Raw genomic sequence first — 23,425 nt, 5'->3', positions numbered from 1 at the left:
CTGACCTTCCTGAGGGGTAGGGACGTGGTTTTCTTCCTCTGGCAGGTGCTCGGTGCTTGGACAGAGGAAAAGGGGGCGGGGGGGGGGGGAGTGCGGGAGGGAAGGCACTGTGATGGAGCTGGCTGGTCAGGGAAGGCCCAAGGAAACAGAGGCCTGAAGCTAGACTGTACGGAAGAGGAAAAGCAATCCTCTGCCATATGACTGTGGAACCTTGGGCAAAGTCCTTACCTCTCTGGGCTGCAGTTTCCCCAAGCTGGGCTGGGTGACCCCTGAAGTTTTTTTCCAGCTGATAAGTCCTTGATCCTCTTAATGCACCATGCTGCTATTTTTTAAAAATATATACTTTATTGATTTTTTTACAGAGAGAAAGGGACAGGGATAGAGAGTTAGAAACATCAATGAGAGAGAATCATTGATCGGATGCCTGCTGCACACCTCCTACTGGGGATGTGCCCACAACCAAGGTACATGCTCTTGATTGGAATAGAACCTGGGACCCTTCAGTCCGCAGGCCGATGCTCTATCCACTGAGCCAAACCAATTAGGGCCATGCTGCTATTATTCTGTCCCCCAACATCCCTCTCCAGGGAGCTCAGAAGACACGAGGCTTGGTACCAGGAGACCCACCATCCCATTTCTAAAAGTGCTGAAGTCAGGCTGTGTCCAACCTCAGGCCTCAGTCTTTGGAATGTCTACCATAACCCCGTGGCTGATCCCAAACCATCTCCACTGTGGTTCTGCATGCCCAAGACCCCTTGCTCTTGGGAACCACTTCCGTGACACGAAGTGCCCCCAAAGAAAGGAACAGGCTGTTCTATTGGACAACGAAACCCCAGTGCTCTCTGTTAGGGCTTGTGCTTCTCTCCTTCCTGCCTGGAGCCACCATCAGCCTTTCCCCAAAATGTCTTGGCCAAGGGGCAGTCTCTTTCGCCAGCTTCTGGCTATCAGGCCATATCCCTCTATGCCCCTCTCCCACAAAAAAAGCAAAGGCACTCCCCATCCCTGACAGCACTGACATCCTGGCCTCTCCCTGCCCTCTCTGGGCCACCACCCACCGTAAACAACTTGGCCATGACATCCAGCTCTGCCCAGGCGGTGTGCAAATATCTTAAAGGAGCTGTTTTCAAAAAGACAAGGGTGCAGTGCAAATGCCAGGAATTTCTAAACCTCCTCCTCCACAGGCCAGGGAGATTGTATGAGGGCTCTGGGTATACCCAGGGGCTGGGGGAGCAGGAGATGGCTTTGTCGTTCGAGCAATCCAGCTCAGTCTTATATTTTAAGAACAGCGGGAAAGTAATGTCAGCTGAAAGGGGTTTTCTGTGTGCTATTTAACTAAATGGCTCTACAGCTGGAGAAAGCCATAGGCAGACGTGTTATGATTCATGGGCTCCCAATTACAATGATCCTCTGTTATTGTATAAAAACAGCAACACAGCCATTCTCCACCCTCCCAGTGCCTGCTCCCTGTATCCCCTTCCCCCATTGGCTGCTGAGGCTGCTGAGCATCCTGAAAGTAGCATCCCAGATTCTCCTCCCTGTCCAACTTTGCAGCTTTCTGCCCACTGGGATTCCTTCTCTGCAGAGCCGAGGAGGAGAAGGTGGAGGGGGTGCAGGGCCCCTGGGGAACATTCTGCTAGAGACACGATAAAGGCTTTAGAAGTGTGTGTGAGTGATTTGGAATTCTCTCCTGTTTTGACTCAACTCACATACAGACATGCACGCACGTGTGCACGCATGCCCACATCCCTTCAGCAGAACAGCCACCAGACTGTCCAGAAGCATGTTCTAAAACTGGCCCTTCTCCCCACACTTCCTTGCAGGTAGGGTGAGGCTGGCCTTTCGAAGACTTCAGAAAGACCTGGGGACGACTAAGAGCTTTGGCATCAGCGTGATCTGGGTTTGAATGCTGACTCAGCTACCTTCGCTCTGTGACCTTAAGCACATACCTGACCTCTCTGAACTCCGACTTCCTGTCTTTCAAATGGGGCTCTATGCCTGTACTCCTCATAATCAGCCTGAACGCCATAGTGCAGGCAAAGCGTTTGGCAGAGTGCCCAGTGCATGCAAAGTCCCCCCTTATCTAAGGCTTCGCTTTTCGCCATTTCAGTTACTCAGGGTCGACTGCGGTCTGAAAATATTAAATAGAAAATTCCAGGAATAAACAATTCCTAAGTTTTAAATTGTGTGCTGTTCTGAGTAGATGATGAAATCTCGTGTTGCCCCGCTGCATCCTGCCCAGGACGAAAATCATTCTTTGGCTGATGTATCCATGCTGCACACGCTCCCCGCCCCTTAGTGGGTTATTGGAGTGACTGCTGGGGTATTGAGGCACTGGTGTTCAAGTCACCCTTATTTTACTTAATAATGCCAAATTCACATAACTTTTGTTATAGTATATTTTATAGTTGTTCTGTTTTATTATTAGTTATTGTTGGTAATCTTTTACTGTGCCTTATTTATAAATTAAACTTTATCATAGGTATGTATAGGAAAAAAACCTATGTATAGGGTTCTGTGCTATCTGTCATTTCAGGCATCCATTGGGGGTCTTGGAACATAGTCCCTGTGGATAAGGGGGGCTACTGTAATAGGTACTCAGTTTTGGGAGCGGTTGCTGTTCTTAAGATGCCAAATACTGTGTGTCTGCGGTGTGTCTGGGTGTGTAGGGAGCTTTGTATTAATTCCATCTCACCAGCCACAGTAGACAAGGCTGGGGGCGGGGTCAGGATGGCCACGGGGGGCACAAATGTCAGTCCTCGGGAGTAGTCCTTTTCTCGACTCTTTCTGCAACACTGATGTAAACCGTCACGTTTGCACAGCCCATGCATACATGCAAGCTGCTCCTCCTGGATTCAGACTTTGGGTTCTTCCTCCATGGCCTGCACATGCTTTTGAGCCCAGGAGCTGCAGCTGCAGGCATCCAGCCAGGCTCAAGGAGAACCTGTAGCCCAGTAATTCCACTCCCCTCCCCCCCCCAACCGGCCCTCCCTCTCTGCACAGCAGGTTCCTCTCTTGCCCACTGTCTGGCCTGAGCCCCCATGGGGAGGATTCTCTCCCAAAGGCCTCTGGGATACGTGAACCTACTCCCCACCCTGAACTTGACAGTAAGCAGTTCCCAGGCTTTTGCTCATTCCCCCTGCAAAGTAAACCCCATATGGCGTTAAACCCAGGAAGGTGAGCCCAGCATGCATGTCCCCCTTTTCCATCCCAAACCAGGCCTCTGCTCCCCTAAAATATACCACAGACCTCGTACACCAAAGTGAATGCCTGGGTCACACTCCTTCCTATTGATCCCCCACAGATCAATAGCACAAGCATTTCATTCGCTGCAGAGTCCGGGCTTTAAATACTATCGCAGAGAAACATCGTGTAAGAAGATTTAATCTCCAGTCAGTGTTTCTGGTACAAGGGGACTGGCGGTGGAGCAGAAAGAGGAAGACAGTGTGTGAATTGTGGCTTTTGACAGGTGGGCTGTCCACCTCGGGGTAAAGACAGGGGTCGGCAAGAAGGGTGGGTCCGGCCCTGGTCTCCTCTGTTCCATTTTAAAGTTTAGGTGGGAACTGATGTGCTATTGTCAGGACTGTTTTCTTCCTTGGGGGTCTGATACACACACACGTGTGCGCACACACACACACACACTCCTGCCAATCAAACCCTGTTACTGGTAAAATGCATGACTACACGCATAAGAACAGGAAACAGATTGTGGGTGGATGTTCTTAAAATCACAGCCTGTTCGATGTAGGGAGGGGCCTTAGAAAAGGGTGGAGGAAGGGATCGGGAGGGAATTTTCTCTTTCAGTTAAAAATGAAACTACCTTGTCAGTACAAAGAACAATGTCCACTTTATTGTCTACCACAGGCACATGTCATAGCCAAGCATCCTTTCAGAACTGCTTGGATTTGACCATGACACAGCACATTGCAGTACCTGAACACTGCACCAGGGTCTCCCTACGACAGTCGGAAGAGTGCCTGTGTGCATGGGGAGGACGGAGGAGAATAGCAATGAGATGGGGACAGTCTGGCTCTCGGAATCAGCGATAAAATCCACGCATGTTAATTACTTGGCACCTCAAGGCTGCTACAATAAAGTCACATCCTAGAGGTGAGGACAGTGACCTTGATGGTGGTGGAGGTGATGATGGTGACAACTGGTAACATTTATTGAGTACACTCTACGCTGAGCGCTTTTATAGATTTCTTCTTGAGCTTCACAACGACCCACAATACAGCTAGCTACTAGAATGATCTCCATTTTTGAGGGACAAGGAAACTGAGGTGTAGAGAGGTAAGGAATAGCCCAAAGTCATAAAGCTGATAAGTTAAGCAGAGAATCAGGGATGTGGGTCCTTGCTGGAGGAATCCTGCGTGGGAAACTTAACGGCAGTGCCTCTGAGGCCCTCTGCTCTCATCCCTGCATTTAGCAAAGGGAAGGGTCATGACCAGAGCCATTGTGCTGATGAGTGGAGTTGCAGGTAGAACCCAGGAGCCCGAGGGTCAGGAGAAGGGCAAGTGTAGTGTTTGGGGAGTACTTGGTATCTCCTTCTACGGTTTCCGGTCCCACTAACCGAGTAATTACCAAAGGAGAGCTAGTTACCCCTGACAACAGCTGACTAACACAGGGTTAATTTTGGATTCTTAGTGGCAGGGCGGATAAGAAAATCTTCCCATCACCCCTCACTTTCTTTGTTGTATGCTGGCTTCTTCTTGCCCTGAGGCAAAACTGGTGCCCTGGTCTGAAACTTTCCAGAGCTCGTTTTATTTCAATAAGAACCAAGCTGATGTGTCCCACAAAGCACACTGCTGTCAGTCTCCCCTTCCTATAACACACGGCACTCCCTCCTCAGCAACCTGCCATAGCTCCCCAGTACCTGTAGATGAGTCCCCAGTACCAGCAGATCTGGTGTCATCTCTTCGACACCTTCCCTACATCCCCTCTCCATCTCCCCAGGACACACACAGCCCCCAGGGTGGAGCTTCCATCCCCGATACCTTTCTTCCTCTTCTCATCTTAGGCTGCACACACTTGATCTGCCAACTCAACAGCTGTTCATTCACTCCTTCCGCCTTACAAGTTTGGTCATGGCACCGAAGTGCCTAACTAAAAATATTTGATTACCACTCCCTGGTAGGTTTGGGAAGCTGTGTGGCAAAGAGCCAAGTTGTGGTCAATAAGTGAAGGAGAGAAGTCCCTCAGAGACACGTTCCTTCCCGGAGAGAAGAGGAAAGCCATCCTAGGTTAGCACTCTCAGTGCCTCGCTCACCCTACTTCCTCTTCCCTGGAACGCAGGTGTGAGGCCTGGAGATGCAGCAGCCACCTTCCTGCCAGGAGACCATAGCCCTGGGCCAAGGGCCTACACTCTCAGGATGGCAGAGTGGAAAGACCGAGTCTAGCTTCCCACGGGCACAGCTGAGGCCCTGTCCCACCCGCCCTTCTTGCTGTCTGACACCAACGAGCCTCCATCTGGCGAAGTCACCGGTGCTCAGGGTTCTGTGGCTAGCAGCTCAGTGCAGTGATGTCTGATGCACCCCCAGACACGATTCCTCCTCATTCCCGGGTCAGTCCAGATGCTACCACACTAGGATATGCTCCATGGCTCTCTCCCTCAGAGAGTAATCATGCCCTTTATTGTGCTCCCAGGTAGTTACTTTTCTCAGTTACAGCACCTACTGAATCCTGCGTGGTGCGGCCTAATGGTGGTTTCCCTGCCTGTCTGCTCAGACTCCTAGAGGGGGAGGGACTCCATCTCACCAGCAGTCCTATACATTCACTAACGCTTACTATGCATTTCAGTGTGCACTGCACTGGAGCGTGGAGTGCGCGGCACTCCCCTTACTGGCTGTTTGGTCTTGGGCCCCAAGTTAGAGAACCTCTCTGTGTCCTCGGCTTCCTCGTCTATAAAAAGGAGAGAACGAGAGTACTTAGCTCACAGTATTGTCACAAAGACAAAACAGTTTAATCATACTTAACATGGCTCCTGGCATGTAAAAGTGCTTAATGACAACAGGCTCTTGTGGGTGTGGTGAGCCTCCTAGTTGCTGAAGGGACAAGGAAATCAACACATAGTTGATAAGGAAACGAATACAGGAATGAAACTCAGGAAGATTCCTCTGAGCTCGGACCACAGGGCAGTGGTCACTGTTCCCTTTCCCGCCTGCGCATGACCCTTTCCTTTTCATTCTAACTAGGTCTTCCCATATCCAGGGAGCTGCCATAATGGAGTGTTTCAAGGTAAAATGTAAGGCCAGGCTTCAAACGCTGACTTCATTTTTTTTTTTGCTGTGCAGCTTTGGGCAACTTTCTTCACCTCTCTGAGCCTCAGTCTCTTTAACTATAAACTGGGGATAACAATAGAACTGATCTCACAGGGTTGCAGTGAGAATGGAATGATAAAGCAAGGAAAATAAACAGCAGTGTGCCTGGCATACTGAAATACACAGTGTTAGCAACGGTTATCAAACATTGTCATTATTCTTTTTGTCAAATGCACAGCATCCCACCAAATCACATGGCCCCGCTGTGGAGGAGACACCTGGCTTGGAGCCACTTTCAGCCCCATGGGGGCATGTCAAGATACTCTGCTTTCACACCAGGGAGAAAACCCTTCTTGAGTGCCAACAAACATCTATGTCTCTTTGATCTTTTCCTTTAAATGAGGGATTATTTAATATACTGCAGGTGCTCGATTGATGTCACCTCATTATGACGCTGATGAGGAAAAAGAAATTGATTCTCAGGCCGGACCGCTGTCTGTGTGGAGTCTGCATGCTCTCCCCATGTCTTTGTGGGTTTCCCCCCACATCCCATGTGCATGTTAGGAGAATTGGTGTCTAAATTGTGTCAGTCTGAATGTAAATGGAAGGGTGAGTTCGTGCCTCACACCCTGAGCTGCTGGGACAGGCTACAGCCACCCGAGACCCCGAACTGGAATATGTGAGTTGAATTACCTTACTTATTTTTATTAATCTTTCTTAAATGAATGTCTAGCTCACATGTATGTCCATGTTGAACATTAGAAGTGTTTTGGGTCTTTATTTACAAGTGTGGTGAGGTTTCTGTGATTAGAAATGGGCTGTTGTCACTTAACTCCTGTTTATGTCAGTTAGCCTGGGGTCAAACGGGTTTCCTTATGAGTCATTTCCATTAAAGTTGCAGTTCCCATGAACCTATTGACAAGGTCAAGTGAGGACTTACGGTATCTGATTTACCTGCAAACCTTGGCCGCGGACTTTTCCCCGTAAGAGCTAGCTGTTAACTTGAGGTGGATCTTTAGTTGGCATCCAACTCGGCTGGAAGGTAGGGACCACAAGGGAACAATCCGGGAGCAGAGCTTTTAAACAGCAAGGATATTCCCACAGTTCACAGGGCCAGTCATTGTCAGTGACACACATTTCAATCTTACTTATAGAATGGTTCCCGTTGGGCCTCAAAAGAAGAAGTGTATACAGCTCTATATAACTTTCCCTTTAAACTTAAATCAAGCCTTTATGTTAGACCCATTCAAGCACTTGACAGCTCCATTAATTTATTTTTACTATTAAACATGCCATTTTACAAGCTATTTATTCCACTTGGTTGTCATCCAAATGCTTTTTGACATCACTGCCCTGGGACTGAACTGCTCGGAGCCCTCGCAGATAGAAAGTCACTGTTTGAAATCTTGAAGAGCTCTCAGGACCGCGCCCCCTTCTCTTCAACAGGCATTAATTTCTCTATCGAGGAGTGAGAGTGTACGTCAGTGAATGTGTGTGTCTCTCTGTGTTTTCAGAGGGTAATTGTGGGAGGTTTGAGTGAGCTAAGGGACGAAGGGGAGGGAGTCTTGCCTCCCAAATCCTGCCCAACAGGCCTGATGCTAACTTGGAGAGATCAGGTTGGGGAAGAACTCTGGGGCCTGAAAAGACTTAGTGATCCTGGGGCCCAAGCCCGGCAGGGACTCTTTCAAATGGGAGGGGTCCGGAGAAAGTCCTCCTTTCCCACCTTCCTCCCACCCATCTCTGGGATAAACAAAGGGCCAGCGGAAACTAGAGGAAGGCAGAGACCCCCACTGGCCTGGCAGCCCATCCATCAGGTGGCAGCCTGAGCAAATCACAACTTGGCTTCCCCCAAGTTTTCTCCCCAGACTAACCAGCCACCCTCCTCCGCTCCTCTGCCTCCCAGCCCGGCCCAGCCGCCAGGCCCAGGGGACCATCCTGTGATGCTCCCTGCTTCCCAACTTCCCGCTCATCTTCCTCTCCGCAGCCTCCTCCCAAGCGGCCCCGGGCGGGGCAAGGGCAAGTTTGCCAAGGCTTGGCTACCAAGTCCCGAGGAAGCCACCAAAGAGGCTGCCACACCAACAAAGATGAGCCTCTCGCGTGGGGCAGACGCAGAGCGCCAGCTGCCATTCGGGGACCAACGTGGGCTGGGGCCGGCAGAGGCGGGCGGCGGGCGTGGGCCAGCCTGCGGCGGGCAGCCCGGCCCGGGGACCCGCGAGGTCCCCCCGCAGCCCCTCCCCACGCGGGCGGCCCGGCACCTGAGCGGGGCGTGGGGACAGCGCCGCGCTCTGGCCCTGCCCGCGGCAGGTAGCTCGGTGCCCGCCCGCCCGCTGCCTGCAGCCGCCAGGAGCGACGAGAGAGCACAGGCAGCCTCAACCCACGGCGTCACGCTTCCTGCCACCACATTACGGCGAATCGTCACCAGGCGAGGGGAGCAGAGGGGAGAGCGGGGGAGGGAGGGGAGCCCCACACGCAGCCCCCCGCCTGCCCAAACCCGCCGAGACCGGGCCACGTCCCGCCGGAGTCCCCGCGGGACCTGCCCCGTTTGCACAAAGCGCCGCGGTCGGGCCGAGCAGGAGAGGGAGCCGGCCACGAAATAAATAAATAAATAAAAAACAGTCGAGTCTACGTAACGCCCTGTCGAAAGCGGACGCCATATTTTTTTGTGGCTTATGTCGACATAGGGAAACGTAGACATGTTTTTTTTTCCTCCTCCTCCTCCTCCTCCCGGGCTGGCTCCCATTTATGCAAACTTGTAATCAAAACTCTTTTAAAAAAAAATCTCTCCCCCCACCCCGGATCTCTGTCTTTCCTCCCAGCCGCAAAAAAAAAAAAAAAAAAAGAGCCTGCACCCCCCCTTTCCCGCACCCCCTCTTCCGATCACCACCCCGGCCAAGTCCCATGAACAACACATTTTCGGGAGCCGCGGCGGCGGCGGTGGGAAAGTTGGGCTGAGTGGCCGGCGCCGGGCGTGCGGGGCGCGGGGCCGGCGGCGCGGGGCGGGGGCTGCGGGGCGCCGAGGCGAAGTTTCTTACCTGCGCCGGCGCTGGGAGCGCGGGGACCCGGGCCGGGAGCGCGGAGACGCGGCACGGGCTTTCCAAAATGGAACTCTGCTGGCTGCCCCCACCCACTCCCCACTCCCCACCGGGCGCCCGGCGCGGGCTCCGTGGGAAAGAGGGGCAAAGCCAGCCCGCCGGACCGACAGACAGAAAAAAAAAAGCCTTCGTACGGAGAACAGTGGCCAAAATTTTAAAAGAAAAAAAAAAAGGAAAAAAAAAAGGGGAAAAAAATAATGTCTCGATCAGTGGGGAATCTACGCCAAAACCCACATGATCTGTAACGTCAGCATGCGTATTTGCATACGATACCACCACCCGAGCTGCCACCCGGGCTCGGGTTCCGCAGAAAGTTACAAAGTGAAATTCAGCCCCCTCCCGAGACGCCGGCGAAATGTCATTTTTTTTTTTTTCAGGCGGAAACTGGGGTTGGGGGCACGCTAGCCCTAAAGGCGCTGGTTCCTAGCCAAGGTTGGGGTGGGCGGGGGGGGGGGGGACAGTAAATTAAAAGTCTGAGCCCAGTAACGGAGTCAGTGGAATTTCTGCGAGGGGAGGGGGGGGGAGGCGCGAGCGAGATCATTGAATATTAAGCAGGACCCGGCGCCGCGGCCGAACCCTCTCGGTGCAGTACCCATATTCTTTATGAAAAGTTCAAGGTGTCACTGATGAGCTCAACAAACTGTTGATCCTGACCACGTGGAGTGGCGGACGGAGGGACCGCGGGGCGCGGGGCGCGGGGCTCGGCCCGACGCCGGGGGGGGGGGGGGGGGGGGGACTCCGGGACCCCGCGTCCCTCCCGCAGCGCGAGGGGCAGCGCGCGGGCGGGGCCGCCCAGTGCCCAGGGCGCTGCCTGCGCCTTCTCTCGGTCTTCCGGCTCAGGGAAAGGATCACAACACTTAACACACACTTCAAAAGCGAGACACATTTTACTCCTGGAATGGCAAGGACAGGGCTTAGGGTAGGGAGGCTAAGAGAAAGCCCCCAGTTACATAACGACTTGAAATGAGGCGACTGGCTGGGGAGATTCCGAGAGATTTCCTCTTGCGCCAGGTCTGAGGTTGGTAAAAGATCCTCCAACTTTTTTTTTTCTTCTTTTTTTCCTTGAGAGCCAATAAACAAACAGACGCCCTGGGAGCTGACTTCCACTCTTGCGGGGCCGGCAGTTGGCTGAGATTCTCCGACTCGGAGACATGCACACCCCTGCGGCGCCGGCGGGGAAGTCCCTGGGAAGCGAGGCGGTACCCACCCTTTCGGAGTTAGGGCCCCGGCTTTCCCGGCGGGAGGACATCCCTAACCGCCGCCGCCCCTGGGCTCCCCTCGGGCGCGATAGAGCACCGGCGCGCCGGGATCCTGCAGCCTGGGGGGGAACTTGAACTTGCCCTCGGGCGCAGCGCTCCTGCAGCAGTGCTCGGCGAGGTACCGCTTCTGAGTCCAGGAGACCCTTCAAATGCATCTCCCCGGGCGACCTGTGGGTGCCGTTCGTTAACTGCCGGGATGGACTGGGTTTCCCTCCGTGGGCATCTGAACGCGTCAGCGTCTCCCGGGCGGGAGCTGGAAGCGACCGCACAGGAGCCTAGCGAGGGCGACGGGAAGCCGTCTAGGGTCTGCTTTGGGGGCTCTGAGCTCAGCGAGAAAACGAAAGGAAGCTGGGACTGGGCGGCTCCATACCTGCCCCGAGGATCGGCAGGCGGGGAGGGAGGCTTCTCCGCCAGCCTCTGCTCTGGGGAATTAGAACGAACTCTAGCGGCGGTTTGCGACGCGGCTCTGGGCTCAGGGCAGCAACAGGTGGCCTTGTGCGACGGGCCGAGTGGTGGGAGGCGAGGACAGAGACTGGGGTGGGGACAGCTGGCTTTGGGGGCTGACGGCTTGGCCAACAGACATTGGTGACGTTTGGCCTTTTTTCTTTTCCTACGTTGGAGAGAAGAAAGTAGCGAAAAGGTTGTTTTGTTTTGTTTCAGGATCTCCCCTGGGGCTTCAATTTCTCTAAGATAACCCTTTGGGTCCCCAGAGATTTTTTTTTTACAATAGAAATAAAAATAGCTCAAATGCAAAACTTTCTTATTGGCTTGCACCCTTTGGTTAGGTTATTGCTGAGGCAGTCTGTTTGCTTTTCCACGACGCATAAAGCAAGGGCCTGGCGCGGGAGAGGGTTTCTTGCATGATGCGTGCACACCCGAGGCGACCGCCCAGGTTTAAAGGGTGCTGTTGAGAATTTCCTTGTTAACCGTGACCCAGATCTCATGCATCTTTCTCAGACTCATTTGATACCTATTGGTAGCATCTACTAGCCATCAACACCAGAATTTAGAGATTTGCCCCCCACCACCCTTCCCTCAATGGTGTGCCAGGAGAGTAAACGAAAAATAAATGTTTGCCCCCCGCAACTTCAATATTTTTATTTTGCTTACTTTGGACTCTTTCAGGTCTCACTCTTACCCTTACTTTCTCTTGCTTAGGTCATTACACCACTTTCCTGCTCCTTTTAAAATAAGTATAGTTCTTGCCCTAGTTGGTTTGGCTCAGTGGATAGAGTGTCAGCCTGCGGACTGAAGGGTCCCAGGTTCGATTCCGGTCAAGGGCACATGCCGGGGTTGTGGGCTTGATCCCCAGTGTGGGGCGTGAAGGAGGCAGCTGATCAATGATTCTCTTTCATCATTGATGTTTCTATCTCTCTCCCTCTCCCTTTCTCTCCCTTCCTCTCTGAAATCAATATATATATATTGATTATATATAATATATATATTTATTATATATATAAACTATATCAATATAGTTTGTTTCCATGGGAATATTGAAACCGTGAGGAAGCTATTCCCATTTTGAGGCTGCATCTCTTTTTGATGGTCAGTCGCTTAGGAGGGTGTCTGTAAGCCAGGGTTTCTTCACCCCACCCATCCCACCTGCTTCTGGCTGGATAAGAGACTCATAGGGTGGGGAGGGCCAGGGTATAGCCAAGGAGGGTAAATCCTTGGGACTGTGTATAGAATTTCTGTGTTTTCGGGGCATTTGGGTCTCATGGACATTGTAGGGGTTTCTGGTGGGCTTCAGTGTCATCAAATAGGTCAAAGTGTAGCGTGGACTCAACTTTCACTTTATAAACAAACGGCAGGGAGTAAAGCAAGGGTGGCTTTTACATTAAGTGCTCCGATTCCAGTGTAGGTGGAGTAGGCAGACCCTTATCTGATATGATTCAAGAGCTTTGAAATCAATCATTATAAGAGTAATGTTTATTGAGTGCTTTCTATGCATATGCTACTTGCTACTTCATCTTTCAACAACCCTCTCAGTCAGTGCTTCTTCAGTTTTGTTTTTGTTTTTTTGGTCTTAGGTCTCCTTTAAACTGTTAAAATTATTGAGGACCCCAAATAGCTTTTATGTCTCAGAAATATATAGATATAGATAGAAATTAACCATGTAGATATTAAATTGGAGAAAAACTAAAACATACTTTTCATTAGCTATTAATGAGAGCAACGACACCATCACAGATCACAGAGCCTCTGGAAAACTACTGTGTGTTTGTGAGAGAACGAGAATGAAAATGCCAAGTGTCATTTCCACACCCTTAGGAAAATAGTTTGACCTTGAGGACTCCCTGAAAGGTCCCGAATCACATTTTGAGAAACACTGTTAAATATGTTATATTATTATACATGTTTGCAGACAAAAGAACCAAGGCTTAGAGAAATATAGTCACTTGCTCAAGGCAAATCAAGGATTTAAACAAGGATTACAAGGATTAAACAAGGAAAACAAGGATTTAAACCTGGTCCATTGGAGCCCAGAGCCAGGGTCCTTCATGATTGTACATTCCACCTTTTGTTGACAACCCGAGCTCCACCCCCAGTCTAGAACAGCTTCTAGTGCTTCCCAAAGCTACTATATATATATATATATATATATATATATATATATATATATATATATATATATATCAGAGAGGAAGGAGAGGGAGAGAGAGAAACATCAATGATGAGAGAGAATCATTGATTGGCTGCCTCTTGCACTCCCCACATTGGGGATCGAGCCCGCAATCTGGGCATGTGCCCTGATGGGGAATCAAACCCTGCCCTCCTGGTTCATAGGTCGGTCGACACTCAATCACTGAGTGAGCCATGCCAGCCTGGCTCCAGGCTACTTTTATTAATAGCAATCATGTTTTGAGGCCCTACCAGGTGCCAGCCTACCATGGGATATTGTTTCTACCCATTTTACAGATGACAATGCTTCTTTACAGAGGTTAGGAAGCTTCTCCAAAGTCACTCAGCCAAAAACTAATAGAACCTGGTTTCAAATATTTGTCTGGTGACTTCAAAACCAACGAAAGACCAGAGTCCATCAAGTGCTTTATAGAGGCCTAGGGTGGAGAGAGAGGCTTCTTTTTATAATTTGGTGAGAATGAGGCCTGGCGGGGAAGTCTTGAAAACTGAGAAATGGCAGGAGCAGAAGAAATAAATAAGAATAAAATCAGCATTACCTTTAAGGAGTTCCTCATCTAATGACAACACGTTCACCCTGACTTACAAGCTCGAAGCAGTCATGGTGGGTGCAGCAAAGATTTGGAATGGAGATTCGAATTGCAGGGCCGTCCTTCCACCTGTCTAATTTTGACACATGTATGCTCGATGAATATTTTTTAAATGAATGAAGAAAAAGAAAACGAAGTATAGAGAAACAGCAAGAAAAGGAAACCAACCAGCAGCAGTCTGACCTGCTACTGGTGATAATTTGGGTATATATCCTTCCACAAGTTCAGTTATTTACTTGGCCATAACTAGACTCTTAAGAGAAATGACAACTATTACATATTGATTTACCAACTGTAGCATGGACCAGATACTGCTTATAACAAAGCGAGATGGAGTGTGACTGTTTGGAACATTCAGATCACTTCACCGAATCCCTGAAAGTGGGAGGGAAAGGGAAGCATGCGAGACATGCTGTTTCCTTCCATGTCTGCGTCTCCTCACCCTGAGGTTCGATATAAAACGCCTCATGCCTTGACATGAAATCCCATGGCATTGGTAGGATCGGAGCTGGGACTGGATGTTTTCAAGTTCGTAGCAGGAGCTTGACTTGGCAGTAGCTCGAACCAGTTTGGAGTGTAGAACTGAATGTTTACAAAATGGGAAAAGCTCAGAGCTTACTGTTTACTTGATTTCCTGATCTGGTTTGATCCTTGCATTATCCCCAGAAGATGAACAGAATGGGTGCTATTATTCCCATTGTACAGAGGAGGTGGCTGAGATTTAGAAAGGTTATAGTAATCAGTCCAAGCTCACAGACTAAATTCAGAACCATGATTTAAACCCAAGTCTTGTAGCTGTAAGGCCAATGCTATTTCTGTGCCCCTTCTTCACCATTTGCTTTTGTACCCAAAGGGGACTGGCCACTATCAGGCACTGACCCTCATTTTTTCAGAATTCTGAAGAATTATCACCCAGCAAAGCCTTTTTATTATAAATTATCTCTCTATAGATATCTTAATCTATTTGTCTTTCCGCTGTCATGTAAGGTTCCTGCAGGCAGGTATATACTTTGTTTAGTTCACTGCTCTATCCCCATACTTAACCCTCCCTGGTGTGTCACAGGTGCACAAGTAAGTGATTGCTGAATAAGTGTATTTCTTGGTAGAGCTCGTCCAGTAATAGAGAGGCAATGCTATTCAAAAGTGTATACGTCTCCTATTGGCCTAGAATGATTTTAGCTTAGCCCCGCATTTCCTGGGGTCAAGGGTTTTGTTTCTGTGGAACATGGACCGAGTGTCTGGTGAGGAAATGCATAGGCAGCCAGCCTTATCTGGATTCCCAGCATGAGAAATAATAGCTCTGCGCTGCTCCGTAGGCATCTGATATTCCAAGTAGCTCATTTTACAGGTGGGGAAGCTGAGGCTCTCAGTTGGTGACAGTGCCAACACTACAAACCAAATCTCCCAACTTCTGGCTTATATAAATTCCCCTACAGATTTGCTTATCCTATCTAATAAAACAGTAATATGCAAATTGACCATCCAACACAAGATGGCTGCCCCCATGTGGTCAAAGATCCTGCCCCCATGTGGACACAAGATGGCCACCACAAGATGGCCAGCAGGGGAGGGCAGTTGGGAGGGACCAGGCCTGCAAGGGAGGGCAGTTGGGGGCAATCAAGCCTGCAGGGGAGGGCAGTTATGGGTGACCAGGCCTGCAGGGGAGGGCAGTTAGGGGCAAACAGGCTGGCAGGGGAGCAGTTAGGCATCAATCAGGCTGGCAGGGGAGTTGTTAGGGGGTGATCAGGCTGGCAGGCAGAAGCGGTTAGGGGCAATCAGGAAGGCAGGCAGGCGAGCAGTTGGGAGCCAGCAGTCCTGGATTGTGAGAGGAACGTCCGATTGCCTGTTTAGGCCTGATAACGGGCAGTCAGACATCCCTCGAGGGGTCCCAGATTGGAGAGGGTACAGGCTGGGCTGAGGGACACACACCACCATGCACGAATTTCGTTCACCGGGTCTCTAGTAAACAATAAAGCCTCAAGAGAGAAACAGAGACGTGCCTTCAGTCAATTCATCAAAGAGCTAAGAAAGATCTGTCCAGCTTAGTACTGTGGGGGGGGGGGGGGGGAAGGCTTATGAGCAGGGGACAGGAAGCTCCTGTTACAAAGGTGTGGTGTGAGACAGACGGCAAGACATGGCCCTATGTGCCCATGAATTTGTCTTTAAAGTGGGGGTACTAATGCCTGCTGGCTCTCTTCATAAGATTTTGTGAGCCTCTGATGAGACAACATGGGTGAATGTGCCGCCATATTCTTTATAAGGAACTTCTATATGAACCATGAGGTATACATTAACCCAGATAGCCATTTGGTAGCTATAGCATAGAGGCTCTGGAGTTTGAATTTCAGCTCTAGCACTCATCAAAATTTTTGTATCCTTATCTCTGAATACAAAATGAGGGTAATGGTAATACCTATCTCCCAGGAATGCTGAGATAATTCATGTAAAGTATTGAGCGTTAGTGCTTGACCCACTGTGAGTGCTCAGTAAATGCCACCTATTATCATTTCTCATATGAAAATAATACATATTCATTTAAAACATTAATACACATAAAACATATCTGTTGAAGGAATGAATAAGATAAAAATAAATACATAAGATATCACTCAATTTTGCTCCCCAAAAGAAAGCACTGTGAATGTCTTGCTATATATGTGTACCTACTTTAAATTTTTTAAAAACTGTCTACTTTTTTTCACATATTGCCCTAGGGCCTGGGATTCAGAGCTTACATTAGATCAAGATAATAAGTAAATATATACACATGCTCTGTCATTTCTCTGCTTACAATTTTTCATTGCTCCCAATTCTTTAGGATTACATGGGTCATTTTGCACAAACTGGTTCCAACCCACTTTTCCAGCCTCTTCTAACCTGGTCCTCTAAGTTGCAGCCTCCCTGAGTGACTTGTCCCTTCCTACATTTGCTATGGTCTTTCCCATCTTTGTAAATGGTGCGTCTTGTACCTGGAATACCTTCCCTCCTCTGTGCTTTAAGACTCAGATCAAATGTCATTTCCTTTGGGAAACCACCATCTACTCTTCCCAAGAGAGTGAATTCTGCCTCCTCTGAAGTCCTACAGAATATTGCTCTATCCGTGAAGTAACAATTATTGCCCTGTAATTCTGTCACTCCCTTATATTTCCCACATCCACTTGACTGTAAATCCTTTGTGGATGGGTATTTTGCCAGTCATCTCTGTGTCCTGATTTCTTGCCTAATATGGACACGTGGTAGATAGAATTATAAGGTGGCTCCCAAGATTCCAGCCCCTGGTTATTCAAACACTACCCTTAGGTACTGCTGTAAGAGGGTTTTGGACATGTAAAATCAGTGCATCTTAAAATCTGGAGATTATAAAGATTATCTAGATAGGCCTGATATAATCTTACAAGCAGATTTCTCTGGCTGGTTGAAAAGAAGAAGTCAGAGACATTTAAAGAGTGAGAGAGATTTTACACAAGGGAGGTTCTCTGTTGCTGAGATGGAGGGGTCCTATCGCCCTGTAGGTGGGGCCCAGGGGTATCTGAGGGATGATAGGATGATGAATCCCCAGAAGGTGGCAGTGTGGATAGATAACACTGAAAATAAGAGAATGCTTCTGCCCTTTTCTCCACCCTCCCCACATGGATATCAGGCTCTACATTTGTTTCTCAAAACTTGGGCCAGCCCTCCAGGGAAAGGAGCAAGGGGTGGGAGATGAATTGCCCGAGGTGATTTCTGCCATACGGGCTGAATGGAACTCAAAATATAGATGAAGTTGCCATGTAGAAATTAAAGAAAGTTGTAAGTCTTTCACACCTGAGTTGAGATTTCTGATTTATAATTGATACGCTCTTTGTAGAATGTTTTCTTTCCAGGGTAGTGGGTATATCTATGCAGTGGTCATATGAACATACAGGTACCAGGACCTGAATTTGTCTGTGGTCTTTTAAGATTGATTGAAGGTGAAAAAATAAGAATAGTATGTGGTTTTTAAACATTATAACTCTTATTTTGAATTAACTTAAGATTCTCCAAAAGTTGCAAAAATAATATAGAAAGATCCCATGTAACCTTTCCCAGGTCCTCCCGCCCTGCAGTGAGAATACTTTACATCACCCTATTATATTTTTTAAAATGAGAAAGTTGATGTTGGTACAATGTTAGTACAGGCCTTATTGGAATTTCACTAGTTTTTACCTACACTTTTTTGTAGGGAGCAGCTATAGGGTCAAGCCTTGGATTGACTTGTGGAGGGCCACAAACAAGTCCCAGCTTGGAGGGCAGAGCCCTCCTAGCATAATTAAGCTTAACCTTACAGTCCTCCCTAGTTCCTTCCTAGGTGGCTAATGGGCTATGGGAGGTGTTGCAAGTGCTGCCAAAACAAGGTGAAACTCGTAAGAACATTGTAAACATGTTGACCACTTCCCTTGTTTTGCTTTGTGTGCTCTGCCTATAAAATAAAGCTTTAGCTTATAGGCTTTGTTACTGTGTCCTCATCCAGGCACAAGTGAACCTACCTAGCCCCAACTGTATTCCCTTGTCTGTCTTCTTTAATCCGTCACCGCCCCTCCTCAGGTTCACCCCTGGCTGTGCTGGACGAAGTTCACTTTTTTAAGTTAAAAAGTTTTCAATTCTATGAAATTGAAGTTTTTTATGTGGTAGTTACTTTATAAAATTAAGATTCTTATTTTGAGATAATTGTAGATTCACAAATGGAAGGTCCCTCATACTCTTTATTTACATACACTTTACATCCATACTCTTCTCTTCCTCTCCTATCCCCTTTTAATCCCTGGCAATCATTAATCTATTCCCAATTCCTATAATTTTGCATCTAAAGAATCTTATATAAGTGGAATCGCATAATACATGACCTTTTAGGATTGGTGTTTTGCACTCAGAATCATTCTCTGGAGATTCATCCAGGTGGTTGCAAGCATCATGGTTTGCTTTTGTTCCTGAGTAGTGTTCCTTCAGTATGGATGTGCTAGTTTGTTTAATCATTTCCATGTTGAAGGACGTCAGTTTCTGGCTATTTTAACTAAAGATGCTATAAACATTTGTGTACAGGTCTTGGTGTGAACCTAAGACTTTATTTATCTGGGATAACTGCCCAGGAGTGCGCTTGCTGGGTCATATGATCAGTGCATTTTTAGTTTTGTAAGAAACTGCCAAACTGCTTTCTCGAGTGTCTATGTCACTTTACATTTCCACCAGCAGTGTATGCGTGATCCAGTTTTTCTGTGTCCTCAGAACCATTGGGTGTATAAACATTTTTTATTTCAGCGTTTCTGATATGTATGTAATGATACCTCATTGTGGCTTTAATTTGAGTTTCCCTCGTGGCTAATGATGTTCAACATCTTTTGATGTGCTTATTTGCCATCTGTAGCTCCTCTTTGGTGAAATGTCTCATCCTGTCTCTTGCCCATTTTCTAATTAGATTGTTTGCTTTTATACTGTTGAGTTTTGAGAAGTCTTTATATTGTCTAGATAGCCATCCTTTGTTGGATATGTGGTTTGCAAATATTTTCTCTCACTTGGTAGCTTGCTTTCTCACATGTTTTACACAGTCTTTCCCAGAGCAAAATTTTTAATTTTGATGAAGTTTAATATTTATCTTTAGTGTTTAGTTTTCATGTGTTTTGAGATAGATTTCTAGTTGGATTCAGTTATTATTGGAAATACACTGCATATAAGTTCCTGTTGGTTGATGGTGTTGTTGGGTTCTATATTCTTGTTGACTTTTTGTTCAGTTGTTTTATCAATTGTTGAGAGAAGGCTATTAACATCTCCAACTATGTGTATTTGACTAGTTACTCTTTTAGTTCTATTAGTTTTTTGCTTTACAGATTTTGTAGCTCTGTTGTTTGGTGCATACACAAGTACCCTGTTTGGGGTTCACTCAGCTTCTTGAATCTAGATTTCATGTTTCTTGTGAAAGTTGATATGTTTTCAGTCATTATTTATTTATTTGGTAATCTTTCATCCTTGTCTTCTTCCTCCTCTTCTTTGGAGACCCCAATGATATAAATATTAGATCTTTTATGGTGATCCCACAGTTCCCCGAGGCTCTGTTTTTTTGTTTTTTTTTGTTTTTAAGTCTATTTCTTCTATTGTTCAGATTGGGTGATTTCTATCATCCTAACTTTGAATCTACTGCTTCTTTTCCCTCTCCGCTCTATTATGCTGTTGAGTCCATGCACTGAGGCTTTTATTTTGGATATTGTACTTTTCAGGTCTAAAATGTACATTCTGTTATCCTTTATATCTTCTACTTCTTTTTAAGGCTTTCTATTTCTTTGACAAGGCTTTTTACTTATTCATTTGTTTGTTGCATGTTCCTATTTGCTTATTGAAACATTTTTATCATGGCAGCTTTAAACTCCGTGTTAGATAAATTTAATGTAATTATGTCATCATGGTTTCAGCATTTGTTGATGGTCTTTTTTCATTCCGTTTGAGATCCTCCTAGGTCTTTAGCATGACGTGTGACTTCTGACTGAAACATGGACATTTTTATATTATGTTAAGAGACTCTGCATGAATTTTGTGCACCTGGCAATCTCCCCAAAGAGGTAGGCCCTGCCCACCAATCTCAGGCTCCTCGATGGATTGCCCCAAAGAGGTAGGCCAGAGCCGGGGGTCCTGCCCCCAGCGTCGACACGCGGAGCTGCTGGGACCCACCTCCATGGCTCGATGTGGAGCCGCTGGGCCCCACCACTGGGCCGCGCACACAGCCTCAAGTCCCTGCCCACCCGCGCGTGCCCGCTGTACACACAGCCTCCTGGTGATGGATTGTTATGGCGTGAGGGCATCACGGCATGAGGGCGTGATGACCACATAGGCTTTTATTAGTATAGATCCTGTTTTAGCTGGCTTTCTCTGACACGGGGAAGGAGAGGGGCTCTGCCTTGTTACTTACTGCCAGATGGAGGAAGAAGTCCAGATTCCCCAGTTGGCTTCTGTTGTTACCTGAGATGGGGGACTCCTCTTTCCACCAGGTGCAACAGGAAGGGAGAAACACCCCATTATTGTGGGGTAGATGTGGATGTCCAGGCTCCCAGATGATCTCCATTGAGACCAGTGGTAATGAGAGTCTTGGCTCCTTCCTTGGTCTTCTCTGCCAGCACCCAGTGGGTATGTTGGGTGACTCATTACAGCCTTGCCAGGGTGGAAGTCTAGGCTCCTTCCTCACGTGGCCTTTGCTGGCAGGGGTGGGGCTAGACCACAGGTTTTGTTTTTGTGTTTTTTTTTCCCCTGTGGTGTTTGGCTGGGGTAGAGTAGTTATTGACTAAACCTTTTCTGTCTTGCTTGTCTGCTGCCGTTTTCCTCTTCCTCATCCTTTGGTGAGAGAGAACAATCTTTGGTTGCATCTAGTTGGGGCTTTGTGTCTGTACCTGCTGCATTTGCAGGTTGCTGGTTTCTTCAGCTCCAAAGTCTGGGGCATAGGAAGCAAAATAAAACCCAGGGAAATCACTGCCATGTCGTTCTTCAGACCCTGACGTCCTGCACTGGTCTGCTTTCTTCTCTCCACCTTCCAGAGTCTTTTTATGTTTGTTTTACTTAAAATGTGCAGAGATTTTTATTTGTAGCTAGTAGAAGAAATAGGGAAAAGCTTGTCTACTCCATCTTTGCAGAAGTCCTAAATGATGGAATTTTAAAGCCACTTCCATAGGATTATCATGTGCGCTTTACTCCTGGAGGATGGTGATTATCTATAATAATAAAAGTGTAATATGCAAATTGACCAAACAGTCAAACAGTAGAACAACCATCCAGACAACCACGCTATGACACGCAGGTGCCAGGCCAGCCACAGTGGGTGTGATGCAATTGGTCAGGGGGGGAGGGGCCTGCCATTGCCCCATGCTCGTCCCACAAAGGGGAGGCCCATGGCAGCTTTAAACTCCATGTTAGATAAATAAAACAACCGGTGGACTGCGGCAGGATTGAGGAGCCCCGGATGGGTGGGCGGGTCCTCCCTCTGCTGGGCGATCAATCATGGGACTCCCAGACTGGGAGAGGGCGCAGGCTGGGCTGAGGGACCTCCCCTCCCCCCAGTGCTTGAATTTTGTGCACTGGGCCTCTAGTAAATTATAATCACCTATAAAGGATTCTGTCCTTATGAAGGAACTAGGCACTGGGGAACATCCTGACTGCAAGACCTGCCTATGATGTGATTCTTTAAAGGGTCACGATTCATTTCCCTTTTACAGAAATAAAGGAAACGTTTCCATCTGCTCTCGTGGACCCAATTTGTCTTCCAAGCTTGAATCCCAGTTCTTTCATGAAAGTGGGAAACTTCGAGTATGGTAGATGTGAAAAGAACACTAAAGCAGGGGTCAGGGGAAGCATCCTGCTGGTTGTCCTTGGGCAATTCATGTCAACTTTCTGGGCCTCAGTTTCTCCATCGCAAACACAGGAAAGATGAAAATAGATCAAATTAGAGTTTCCAACTTGAACCATTTATATAGCACCAGCTTGAGTTTCCTATGGTAGGAACACCTGCTCTTTAATTTACTTTTCTCCAAATTGACTCACTTTAAAGAGGAAACTTCATGTTGCTGTGGGACGTGTGCCCGTTGGCAAGAGGGTGGCCATGCTGGCTCAGTGCAGCCAGAACCAGAGTTTTAGTCATGTGTCCTCAGAGGTCTCAATCTCAGCCTGAAGGAGGTGGTCACCTGGGCTTGTAAATTCAAAGCGCTACCTGTACCCTAACCCAGATTCTAATAAAGCGTGTCCTCCTGGCAGTGAGCCAGTTATGAGCTTTCCAAGCACAGAAGCCAAGAGCTCTGTAGGGTGGTAGTATTTCACTCTCCCCAGACAGTAGACAGGAAATTTGTTTGTTGTTGGTTCATTTGAAAATTCCTAACCATGCCCCTCCTTTCTCCCTCCAGTTCTAAGACACTTAATTTAAAAAATAACCTCCCTTGCCCTGCTGGTGTGGCTCAGTGGTTGAGTGTCGACCTATGAACCTGGAGGTCACAGTTCCATTCCAGGTCAGGGCACATGCCTGGGTTTCAGGCTCGATCCCCAGTAGGAGGCAGGCAGGAGGCAGCCAATCAATGATTCTCTCTAGCTTTCTCTCCCTCTCCCTTCCTCTTTGAAATCAATAAACATATATTTAAAAAAAAAACACACACAAACACAACAAAACCCAAATCTCCCTTATTCCCAAACATTTTGGAGCAGACATTTAACATCATGGCCTTCCCTTTAGCACCCCTTCTGTCTCCCCCTCCCCGGTGATGGAATGTTGCTTGCCAGCATAGTTACTCTTTAAATGCAAGTGAATGGACACTCATCTCCTTTGGAGTACACCTGAGAATTTCATGATACTTCTTGTGGTAACTGGAGAGCCCAGGGGATTCTGCACAACTGGGGATTAGTTAGACATGCTATAAGCCAGCCAGCCCCTCTCTGACCCCCTCCTGGGATGTGACTCTGGGTAGGTGACTGCCCCCTCAGAGGGCCAGACTTCCCACTGACACCTGGATGGCTCCCTGGAGGACTCGAAAGGCACATCCCAGATGGGAATGAGTGTGGCACTCCTGTTTCTCCTTCTAACTCATCCACTGCCTGTCTAAAATGCACAA

The 23,425-nt window shown here is 48.0% G+C and overlaps 1 protein-coding gene across 1 annotated transcript in view; it reads right to left on the bottom strand.

Annotated features, from left to right (window-relative positions):
* Window positions 1–9,626, bottom strand: part of ZHX2 (zinc fingers and homeoboxes 2) — a 127,083-nt gene extending 117,457 nt beyond the window's left edge. Inside the window, exon 1 of the mRNA XM_079796561.1 lies at window positions 9,290–9,626. The gene's annotated coding sequence lies outside the window, so the exon portion shown is untranslated. The remainder of the gene's footprint in view (window positions 1–9,289) is intronic.
* Between the last annotated feature and the right edge of the window lie 13,799 nt (window positions 9,627–23,425).

This window comes from Cnephaeus nilssonii (genome assembly GCF_951640355.1).
Source record: "Cnephaeus nilssonii genome assembly, chromosome: 18".
NCBI lineage: Eukaryota > Metazoa > Chordata > Mammalia > Chiroptera > Vespertilionidae > Cnephaeus > Cnephaeus nilssonii.
This window is presented reverse-complemented; position numbering and strand designations above follow the sequence as displayed.